At 42.8% G+C, this 12,622-nt stretch overlaps 1 protein-coding gene and 1 long non-coding RNA gene across 2 annotated transcripts in view; one reads left to right on the top strand and one right to left on the bottom strand.

Annotated features, from left to right (window-relative positions):
- The window catches only part of LOC114550459 (uncharacterized), a 231,258-nt gene that overhangs the window by 139,489 nt on the left and 79,147 nt on the right, over positions 1-12,622 (bottom strand). The gene's annotated exons all lie outside the window — the stretch shown is intronic.
- ntf3 (neurotrophin 3) overlaps positions 1-12,622 on the top strand; it is a 51,655-nt gene that overhangs the window by 5,180 nt on the left and 33,853 nt on the right. The gene's annotated exons all lie outside the window — the stretch shown is intronic.

The raw sequence follows: 12,622 nt of genomic DNA on the forward strand, positions 1-12,622 counted from the left end.
TACAGATGTTTCAATAAAGATAACAGTATCGGAAAAGCCTCCAATAACGCCTAAAATGCTGGTATCGGCAAGTACTGGAGTTTATGCAGCGATACGATACGTAATTTAGCCCAGAAAAAATCTACTTTAAAGTAGTTAATTTCTGTTCTTTTTCCGTTAAGACTGACTGTCAAACTGGATAATAAAAGTAAATTCTCTGGCATTCATTGTTTGCGTTTGTTCATGTTTCACAAAGGGTTTAACCTGAGCCAGGTCATACAACAATTATAGAAATCATTTAACAATCATACAAGGTTGGTAGTATACACTTGTTAAAACATAATAAAATATATGTATTTTTTTAAAACACTGGTATCGGCCTATACGCAAGTTTATGTATAGGAATCGGTATCGGAAAGCAAAAAAGGGTATCCAAACTTACTTTCAATACGCTCTTCTGTGTGGATCAAGCTGTTCCCCTCGTTCTATATGGCCGTAGTTTCACCGCCCTGCCTGCTCTGAGATGGTTTACATTTAGCCGAGTGTTTATACAATGCACATTCTTGGAGCAAAACACACTGTAAGGATTTCGATTAGACGGCGTCCTGTGCTGTGTGGAAACTGAAACAGCACAGTGCGGAGGAGCTCTGTGCAGAAACACACATTTTCCTTTAACCTGTAACCTAAACACTTATCTCGATGTAAACAAGTTTAAATCTTAACTGGAATTCTAGTGCAGGAACAAAAGTTCCCCTTCTGGTCTTTCCCACAATTCCCTGAGACAGAGCAGATAGGCATCATGTGGTTTCAAGGTGAGATTCGGCCTTCCCAGCCAGTCAGCCATATGACAGTTCTGTCCGTTTAGACCTGGTAATCTGCCTCTCTGTCTCAACGATTTTCTTTATCTCCCACACATTCACTGTCTGGATCTTTAAGTCCCTCATTTTTCTCTTTACATCCCCCTCTCCATCTCAGACTCTCCCTCCCTCCCAGCTTTGTTCTTCTTTCCACATTAAAAGGTAGACTCAGTGACCTCCTGATAACTCCCCGGTCCTGATACAGCTGATGACTGATAGCGTTGACTGGGATGAATTCCCGTACAAGCCTATCATTCATTCTCTCACTACATGCCTGTATTGATTGGCTTTGTTTTTATGTAGATAATAACCTAGTGATAGATCTACGTTTGATGCCTATAGTGTCTAGATCACATGCAGAATACACAGAAATCACAAGTCATGTGCCTTAAAGTGGACATTTGCTTATTTGTAACTTAATACTTGTATTTTTTTTTTTTTTTTTTACAACAACGTTTACATGCTTTTACATGTTCAAAAAACACATTCTATTTCTCTATGTATTCACCCTCTGTCTGAAATGCTTTTTTAGTGCCTGTTTCTTTAAGACCCCCTCCCGAAAAAAAACCCAGATTGCTCTGATTGGTCAGCATTTCCTGGTCTTCTGCATCTGCAGTCTTGGAGTCTCTGCAACGTTATTGCAGCCGGGGAATGACTGTAACAGCACTGTAGCGGTACTTTCTACCCATATATAGTATAGTTGTGACATCACAACCATACGGAAGTCCTGACGGCTTGTTTAAAAGGCACAGTTTCTCAATACGGGCTGTGTGCCTTTTTCTTAGGATTGAGCGTGTGATTCACTGTATTTATATAGCACCTCAACCTGCTTTATAACAAAAAAAGACATGGGGATCTCACTTTTTACAATATGGACATTTAATTAAAATTTTAATCCAAACTGACAGTGTTGTCTGCTCGCAATATGGAGTAGTGAAATATCCAAATCACAAGGGGGCACAATACTTGGCAAAATATGGGTAAAACCATTCTGAATTAAGTATTGTGGTGCTGCAGAGACATCCCACCCTAAAAAATTGCATCCTACAGACTAAAGAAAAAAATCTTTGTTTGGTACAAATCCCCGCAAAAATCATTTTAAAAAGCTCCCATGGCATGAAAATTTCACTTCATGAGGTTTTTTAAAATTAATATGCGTTCCCCCAGCCTGCCTATGGTCCCCCAGTGGTTAGAAATAGCGATAGGTGTAAACCAAGCCCTGGGTATCCTGCTCTGCTTTTGAGAAAATGAAAGCTCAGATGGCTCAGAATCTTCCCTTTATGATGTCATAAGGGGAAAGGTTACCTCCCCTTTCTCTGCTTTGCCTGCCCAGAGAATTTGGCCCGCCCATGAGAAAGAGACATCATGGCTTTCAAACAAGCGAAGCATGGCAGTTGGTCAAGGCCACACCCCCACCCTCCACCTTGCCCCCCCCCCCCCCTCTCCTCCTCAATAGCATTTAAAGCTACAGACACAGAAATGGCACGTCCTAAGGAAAGCTCATTGTGGGACTGGCTGTAATTCTGCACCAAGGCTGAATTTTGGGAAAGAGACTTCAGATAAAGTATTAGGGGACCACTAAGGCATAGCATCCAAAAAGCAACATGTCATAGGATCTTTAATATTGTGAATCATATCGCAATATCAGTCAAAAATAATGGCAATAAGATGTTTTCCTCATATCCTGCAGCCCTGCATGTGACTAATCACATTGACTGCTTCCTGTGAATTGCAAGTTTCCTGGCTCAACTTTCACAACTCTTTGTTAACTCTCCGTTTATTTCTATTTATGCAGATCCTGTATATGAACTGGAGACTCATTCCAATTAAATTAAAAAGTGCATGTTTCCCTTTGAAATGTAGTGAAGTAGAAGTATGTACAAAATGGAAATACTAATAAACTGCAAGTAACGCAAAAACTTAAATACAGTACTTGAGTAAATGTGCTTTCCCTAAATACTGAATTTAGCTACTGAACTACTGTATTCCATCTGCCAAAGAAGTTACACATGCTCCTGTTGCTAGTCAGGTAGGTGTCTAAAAAGGGTTATGCACATATTTCCATGAAATTTGGTAGAGGAGTCAGCCCTTAATGTGCTATTGGATTATGTTTAGTGATTATATCAGATTACTGTAAGATCAAGGGTCTTTTGCTAGTAAGGCGATTACAGTTTCCTAATTATAACTATGAAACTAAAACCAGAGTCTAGTCAAATTTATTTAAGATTCGTCAGTTTGTGCAGAGATTTACACCATCTGAGTGATTTCTTGTTAATCTGCAAAGCATCCCAAATCTGCAAAATGAAAGGCCATTGTATGATTTGCAGAAACATGACACATTACCGTCTTTCACTTCTCTTCATCACCTCTATGCAAAAAGCTTTGTGTTAAATCACTCTTGTGTTTTTCCCTTGTTTCACATATGATTCCTTCACAGCAGAAATACCAGAGAGGTAGAGAGGAATGTTCACAGTGATGGATTCCCTTTTTGGTAACAGCTTCTAAGGTCTAACGCAGGTCTGCCTATTTATTTTGAATGGGGGCCAAAGGGGGGAGCCGAAAAAAAAAAAAAACGAGCGATTCAACTTTCAGAGGAACACAACCTGACATCACCATGCGGTGGCCAATCATGTAATCGGCGTCAGTCCGTTTTGAGGCAGCGCCCCTCTGTCTCTTTTCTTTCTCTCTTTCTCCATGAAATAGCTGACTCAACGGGTCGCTTTAGGTCTAAATTGGCCCTAATGCTTTACTGAAAAGAAAGGTACAGCTTTAGCTTGTCTCAGATATTGATACTCAGGAGCGGCCATCTTTATTCTCTCCTTAAAAAACAAGATGTCTATAGGTGACTGATGTGTCAGGTTAGTGGCCACTTTTGATATTTGAGCTGGCAGATGTTCAGATGTCCTGAGGGTGAAACCTGCTGCTCAGAGTCTAAACCACACACACACACACACACACACACACACACACACACACACACACACACACACACACACACACACACACACACACACACACACACACACAATCCCTACTTGTCCTCTCATTTGGTTAAACCCTAACCCTAACATGAAACTAATCCTAACTTTAATCCCTTACCCTGAAGCCAAAATCTGAACCCTAAACATGGCTCTTGAGGAAGTTTGGATTGCAGTTGAGAAATATCCTCAGGGGTGTAAAATCACACATTGACGCCTGTAGAAATAATGTATCTGTATGTTTTTAAACGGCTTATTTGGCTAGAATGAGGGTTTTAACATAGGGCTGCTACATTATGAAAAAAAAAAATCACAAATGTGATCAAATCATGATTATTGAACACGATTACTTATTGACTTTTGGAAAGATGTTGCATTTGTTGAACTTAAAAAACAGTAAGACAGTCAAATCAACAGGGAAAACACCTTGAACTGTGAAATTTCCTTTAATACTTTCCCCATAGAACATTTTGAATTCCCCTTAAAAATAAAATTCATAAAAAATATATTCAAGTGTTGGCTGAGTGAGTATAGCCTTCAGGAGGGCGAAAGTGCATGTGGCATTTAAAACACAAGAAAGTATAGGAGTTTACTTGCAAAATGTAACGTGCAAAATAATGTTTTTTCACGATTAAATTGTTTTTTGTAATTGGTAGGAGCCGAAATCACAATCAAAATTCAATTAATTGCACCCAATTTTAAATTTTACGGCAGCTATGTTAAAGTGCTCATATCATGCTCATTTTCAGGTTCATAATTGTATTTAGGGGTTGTACCAGAATAGGTTTACATGGTTTAACTTAAAAAAAAAACACCATATGTTTGTTGTACTGCACACTGCTGCAGCTCCTCTTTTCACCCTGTGTGTTGAGCTCTCTGTTTTATCTACAGAGTGAGGCATCTCACTTCTTTTCCATCTTTTTTGGAAGTCGCACATGTGCAGTACCTAGGTAAGGACTACTAGCCAGTCAGAAGCAGAGTATGAGGGAGTGCCACGCTAGCAGATGGGCTACAATGGACTACAATAGAGCTGTTTGGCGCAGTTCTTGAACAGTGTTTTCTGTTGGAGATGGTAAGTCCCTTTGGGGTGGACTTTGGGTTTTTTCCCTTTGTACACCTATAACATGCACAACAAACATATATAACACAATAAAGGAAAAAGCCAAACAGCATAATATAGCACTTTAACACACAGTGTGAAAGTCACTTTGGAGAGCTTGAAACTAGCTTGAGATATGTAAACAAATTCAAATGGCTTTATTGGCGTGACCATAATCAGACACCGTACTGCCAAAGCTCTGTATGAATACTGACATTAATAATCTGTAATCTGTCAAAGTATCACATCATGTTGCCTTTAGAACTTTATGAAACTTTGACAAATGTTGAGTAATAATGCACTCGAAAGCCTGGATTGCTTAGAGTGTGCCGATGTGGTGCGTTCATGTGCTGGAAGGAAGCTCTGACATCCGACACTTTAGGGTTGTGTGTGTTGGTGTGAAGGCCTGGTGATGGTGGATAGGGAACAGAGGTATTTATGTTGGAATCCAAAGAACAAATCTCATTGTCTGTAGAATGGATTTCATAGTTCTCGCTTCTCTTTAGTGCTGTGGTGTTGGTGCTCAGTATATATTTTTTTTTAAGTTTGCTTTTTACAGTGCTATTTATCCTACTGAAAAGGAGCAGAAGTAGTCTTTCATCATATGTCCTTGATGAACGGAATTTCTGTCTGTTACATTTGTTTTTAAATTAACTTCTACAGTAATCATGCGTTTGTCCGTCAAATTCGACACAAATCTGTTGGAGGCAACCGATTTAGCTAAAGCTAATTATCTGAAATTAGGCCGGAGACACTAGAGTGTAACCTGTATGATGCCGTGCATCATAGCATAGACCCAGCTAATTGATGATGAAATTTGTTGGCAACTATTTTCATATAAATAATTTGATTTGATTTATTGGGTAGTTTTTTCAGCACTAACCTCAATGTATAGTTTAAGGAGTAGCTTTGGAGCCTATGCATTTAGCCATCGTAAGTTGCTTGTAACTAAGGAGGACACTTCAGAAGAGGTAATTATCTCTGTCGCTGGACGACACCATTTTCTCAACGTAGCCATTCGGAGAAATACAGTGTGTTTTGTAGAGCTTAACATCTTAATTAGCTTTGTATGAACTCGCACAACCAGATTTTAACGTATTGTTTTGTTTATTGATCACTATCAAAGCACGAATGGCCTGAAGTGCAGGATAGGAGGAGGATAAATGCAAAAAAGGTTGACTAATTTTAGAACTATTTGGGCTTCATAGTTACATCTCTCATAAGCACTGAACTGACAAGAGCCTTATGGTTTGTAAAAAAGAAACAAAAAAATTAAATTAGTTAAACCAAAGGAAAGCAAAACCCCAACCTCATAATACTGCTTTAATACGAATAGCACGTATTCTCGCCACAGTGTGTGTGTGGCTGGACAGTAGCGGTTAGTTTGCATTGCCAGACACAAATGAGACACAAAACTGAACAGTCAACATTGCTGTTAGGGTAACATTTAAGGCAAATGAAGTCTTCATTGCAAATTCAAATAGAGGCATTCATTCAAATGTATGAATACGGGAAACAAAAGTGAGTGGCATGAGCAGTAATTCTTTGTGACAGCTCTTTCCAATGTGTGTCAGTGCTTTTCCATGCCCCCCCTAATTAAAGAGAAGGCTATTATTTTGGAAAGACTTTCATTTCACTCACTACATCATTACCAATGTACCTCTACTGACATGGAGCACATTTTAGAGGCGGCCCTCGCCCCGTGTGCACACATACTCTTCTCTATTTTTAATTGCATGAAATTTAATCACTTCTGTGATAGAACGTGTCAAACTTGATAGCATGCGAAAAAATGTACTACAAACGGTGGAGAGTGCAGAAAGTATCTAATATTGTAACATTATTTGTGGAATGTAAATATACAGAATGCATTAAATGAGTCTATTGTATTGTACATGTACAGTACATTTAGCCCGTGGCATTCATTCCTGTCTACTTTTGTCTGTATGTTTTTGTGTTTTCCACTCCTAGTTGCAATTTCCTCACACATGTTCAAACTGGAGAATTAAACAAGGGTCAACAGTCATGCTTGCAGCTTTAAAGTCTGGATCATCAAAGCAGGATTCACCCTTTGGGGAACATGAATGTCTGCACCAAATTTCATGACATTCAAACCAATAGAGCTCAACAATGACCACCCAAGTGATTTCCCCCATTCAATTGCTCCATCGACGTTTCATTAAATGCTTATGTAAAGAAATAAGCCTGGGACCAAGCCAACCAGCTACAAGATAAGTCGCGACCAATTAAATATTTGATTTGGCACAAAAAAAGCTTTTGAAAACAGAAAAAAGGCTGTGTACATAAACAATCATAGATTTTAGTGGTAGCAGATCGCTATAGCTGTTTGTGGGTTTCTGAAAACATTTCCATGTTAATAGCAAGCTTCACCAATAAGATCCATGACATTGCAGATAAAAAATGTTTTTCTTAAAAACAATGTTTATATCATTCAGACTTGTCGCTTCCACAAGGGCATACACCTTAGATTCACAATCTCATAGCTCGTGGTCAGTCTAAATTGGATAGTTTAGCCATTATGACTCGTAATAAAATTCCTTATGGAGAAAATCTATGGGATTTTCACTCCCAGAACCACACAGTTGAGCTCTATAATTGTCAAGGTATTTAAGTCTGGACCAAAGACAGACTGACAGACTCCCATCCCTAGAGCCATGTCATGGCTAAAAAAAAAAAGAAGAAAAATCTAATTTGTGCATGCAGACAGCTCACATTGACTTGTTCAGTCTGCCCTGCATGTGACTGAGTTTAGTATTCCAATTTGGACATCATGGCTATGTGACACAGCATGATGCCAGTCAGATATAGTGAAATTTGAATTAAGTAAATCTCAATTCAATTGAGAAGATAGTGTCATAGTTCTGACTGCTTGGATGACCAATGTTGGCAAAGGTAAGAGGACAGAGTAACAAAAAGAAAGATAAATAGCAACGTGATTGTTTTTTCGGCAGACTCCTCACTTAAGTCTGAAGGCTTGTATTGTTAACACAAAGGGTTGAAACAAAAATTAACGTGGCTTATTTTTACTCATATATGATTTTCAACTAAATATTGCTATTATTCATCCTGGTGTGACTGGAGGCCTAATGTGTCCTGGCAAGACCAAATGATCAGCCCATGTGTTTGTTTTATTGTTAAAAGTGCTCAAGTGCTGGTTTGGACGGAGAACCTTTGCAATGTTTTACGACAGTATAATTCCATTTGGAAAAAACGGACATCCCCTCTTATAGAGTGATCGCTGTAAAGTCTGTAAAGTCAGGAAAAGTAGGCACCTGAACATCGAGTTGGAGAAAATGCTAATTTCACATTGTGGGCTTGACAGTAGCCTTGCTGCAATACCAAGACAGTCCTAAAAACTGCACCTTCAGCATCTTGAAAGTAAAGACAGGCTTATTTTTAGGAAAGACTTTTTGGTTTTGACAGTTAAAACATCGGTTTTGATATACTGAGTACAGTGTCAGGTAGTGTAGTCAGTCATTTACAGGCAACCCCTCTGAGTCTTTAAACATACCATGTCACCACATGGCAATTTGTGGTACAATGAAACACTTTACTGTTAGCAGATGCTGCTAAGAGTGGCTGCGAAGCAAAACAAAGAAGTTTTAGAAAGCCTTCCATTTGCCAAAACAAAGTAAGAAACCACATCTACAGCCAAATAGTTCACAGGTCATTCGTCATCTAGCTTGTGGTACTTTCTGCTGTCGAGATTAAAAAGCTTGTTGTTTAGCAAAAGCAATAGGTGCATGTCAGGATTAGTGTCCTAGATTGAGAGATAAAATATGAGTTATTAGAGCACAAAGTGCTCACTTGCTGCATTTTGTGTCTCGCTGTTTTGAGAAGATTTCTACACAAGAGCCAAAAACACCAAAATCATATTTGGGCAAACTAGGAATGACATGCAGTATAGCAGGTGAGGCAGGAGGCTTTTCGCTGTTGCAGCCTTGCAGAAGATGAAGATGGTCGACGCGTCTCCACTTCCTTACACTGTACAAAAGTGAAGCCAAAATATCCGAGATACAAGCGCTGCAATCCAATTTTGGAGCCAGAGTCTGCGCAACAGTGATCGGACGGTGGAGCCGCGGTATAGAAGTCACGGCCATACACCCGCCCAACCAATCGTGAGTCAATCACAGCTGTCAATCATGACGGTTCACCGTCAAGTAACTAATAATAAAAATAAAAAACACTTTATCAGAAAAATTAACATTTGATGAAACATCATCGTGATAAGAACTATCTAAAATGACAGAAACTTTCTTTGGGAAAGATTTATTTGATGTGTATTGATTTTTTTTAGTTTGGCCCATGCCCCCATGGAAGGGGTATACTTTAGCCAGCCAAGGGGCAATCGAGATGTTTGAGCTTCACTTACTATGCATCAACTCTTGGTTGGAGCCTAACATCTGAGTTAGCACATATTGTATTCTGTACTGGCAGGAAAGTAAAGCAAAGTAGGTGCTACCATTAAAGTTATGACTCATCGTAAGACCGTTGACCCCAAAATGGTTGTTTTGGGAACCTGAAACATCTTGAAATATTTATAGATTTTAGGCTGTAAATGTTTTCAAGTGTAAAAACATACATGTGCACAGAAATGTAACCTATAAACTGGTTCTGGGATGCTTTTATTCAAAGTGCCTGACAGCATAGTTAGTGCAGGTGTTTTTAGAACAGGCAGCCCCAGGGGAACAAACACATATGAATATTTGAGGGACTAATGATTAACTGCAATGAAAGCATTCAAACCCAAAACTTTACACTCACCTAAACCTAGTTTGTAGTAGGGCTGCAAATAACGATTATTTTTATTGTCGATTAATCTATAAGTCCTAAGACCACAGCTCCTCGCTGCAGCTTCAGCAATGGAAACTTTGAACATTGTCCACTCGGGTTCAATGCCCCCAGCCTCCACAGGGATGCACGAAAAGCTCCGCCGGAGGTGTGAGTTGAAAGTCTGTTGGACAGGGGCCTCCTCCAGACGTTCCCAATTTACCCGCACTACACGTTTGGGCTTACCAGGTCTGTCCAGAGTCTTCCCCCACCCTCTGACCCAACTCACCACCAGATGGTGATCGGTTGACAGCTCTGCCCCTCTCTTCACCCGAGTGTCCAAAACATACGGCCTCAGATCAGATGAAACGATTATGAAATCGATCATTGACCTCGGCCTAGGGTGCTCTGGTACCAGGTACACTTATGAGCATCCCTATGTTCGAACATGGTGTTCGTTATAGACAATCCATGACTAGCACAGAAGTCCAACAACAAACAACCACTCTGGTTTAGATCAGGAGGCCGTTCCTCCCAATCACGCCCTCCAGGTGTCTCCATCATTGCCCACGTGTGCGTTGAAGTCCCCCAGCAGAACAATGGAGTCCCCACTGGAGCCCCATGCAGGACTCCAGTCAAGGTCTCCAAGAAGGCCGAATACTCCGAACTCCTGTTTGGTGCATATGCACAAACAACAGTCAGAGTTTTCCCCCACAACCCGCAGGCGTAGGGAGGCGACCCTCTCGCCCACCGGGTAAACTCCAACACAGCAGCGCTCAGCCGGGGCTTGTGAGTATCCCCACACCCGCCCGGGCGCCTCACACCCTGGGCAACTCCGGAGAAGAAAAGAGTCCAACCCCTATCCAGGAGTATGGTTCCAGAACCAAGACTTCCACGTCCCCAGAGCCAGCACCTCCCGCACCAGTTCTGCTGCCGCCCCCAGAGTCTGGTCCTGCCCGGGAGGTCCCCGAGGCCCCTGACCTTCACTGCCACCCATGTGGCATCGCAGCTGTGGTCTTAGGGTCTTAGGTGCCTCAAGGGGCGGTAACCCACGAACACCGTGGTGGACAACGGTGGTCAGGGAAGCCGTCCGACTGAAGAAGGAGTCTTTCCGGGATATGTTATCCCGGAGGACTCCGGAGGCAGTTGCAGGGTACCGAAGGGCCCGAAGGGCTGCAGCCTCTGCCGTGAAAGAGGCAAAGCAGCGGGTGTGGGAGAAGTTTGGAGAAGACATGGAGAAGGACTTTCGGTCGGCACCAAAGTGCTTCTGGAAAACTGTTCGCCACCTCAGGGGGAGGCGGGGAACCATCCAAGCTGTGTACAGTAAGGATGGGACACTGTTGACCTCAACTGAGGAGGTAATAGGGCGGTGGAAGGAGCACTTTGAGGAACTCCTGAATCCGACTAATACGCCCTCTATGTTAGAGGCAGAGCTGGAGGATAATGGGGGATTGTCGTCGATTTCCCAGGCGGAAGTCACTGATGTAGTCAAACAACTACACAGTGGCAAAGCCCCGGGATTGATGAGATCCGTCCAGAAATGCTCAAGGCTCTGGGTGTGGAGGGGCTGTCCTGGTTGACACGCCTTTTCAACATTGCGTGGAAGTCTGGGGACGGTGCCAAAGGAGTGGCAGACTGGGGTGGTGGTTCCCCTTTTAAAAAAGGGGAACAGAGGGTGTGTGCCAATTATAGGGGTATCACACTTCTCAGCCTCCCTGGTAAAGTCTACTCCAAGGTGCTGGAAAGGAGGGTTCGGCCAATAGTCGAACCTCGGGTTGAGGAGGAACAATGCGGATTCCGTCCTGGTCGTGGAACAACGGACCAGCTCTTCACTCTCGCAAGGATCCTGGAGGGAGCCTGGGAGTATGCCCAACCGGTCTACATGTGTTTTGTGGATTTGGAGAAGGCGTATGACCGGGTCCCCCGGGAGATACTGTGGGAGGTGCTGCGGGAGTATGGGGTGAGGGGGTCTCTTCTCAGGGCCATCCAATCTCTGTACAACCAAAGCGATTGCTCTTTGCAGATGATGTGGTCCTGATGGCATCATCGGCCTGCGACCTTCAGCACTCACTGGATCGGTTCGCAACCGAGTGTGAAGCGGTTGGGATGAGGATCAGCACCTCTAAATCTGAGGCCATGGTTCTCAGCAGGAAACCGATGGAATGCCTTCTCCAGGTAGGGAATGAGTCCTTACCCCAAGTGAAGGAGTTCAAGTACCTTGGGGTTGTGTTCGCGAGTGAGGGGACAGTGGAGCGGGAGATTGGTCGGAGAATCGGCGCAGCGGGTGCGGTATTGCATTCAATCTATCGCACCGTTGTGACGAAAAGAGAGCTTAGCCAGAAGGCAAAGCTCTCGATCTACCGGTCAGTTTTCGTTCCTACCCTCACCTATGGTCATGAAGGCTGGGTCATGACCGAAAGAACGAGATCCAGGGTACAAGCGGCTGAAATGGGTTTCCTCAGGAGGGTGGCTGGCGTCTCCCTTAGAGATAGGGTGAGAAGCTCACTCATCCGTGAGGAGCTCGGAGTAGAGCCGCTGCTCCTTTGCGTCGAAAGGAGCCAGTTGAGGTGGTTCGGGCATCTGGTAAGGATGCCCCCTGGGCGCCTCCCTAGGGAGGTGTTCCAGGCACGTCCAGCTGGGAGGAGGCCTCGGGGAAGACCCAGGACTAGGTGGAGGGATTATATCTCCAACCTGGCCTGGGAACTCTCGGGATCCCCAGTCGGAGCTGGTTAATGTTGCTCGGGAAAGGGAAGTTTGGGGTCCCCTGCTGGAGCTGCTCCCCCCGCGACCCGACACCGGATAAGCGGACGAAGATGGATGGATGGATGGATAATCTATAAGTTGTTTGGTCTATACAATGTCAGAAAATGGTGAAAAATGTGAACTTAAAGATATTCAGTTAATGTCACAGAGGAGTG

This window comes from Perca flavescens, chromosome 23 (genome assembly GCF_004354835.1).
Source record: "Perca flavescens isolate YP-PL-M2 chromosome 23, PFLA_1.0, whole genome shotgun sequence".
Taxonomy (NCBI): domain Eukaryota; kingdom Metazoa; phylum Chordata; class Actinopteri; order Perciformes; family Percidae; genus Perca; species Perca flavescens.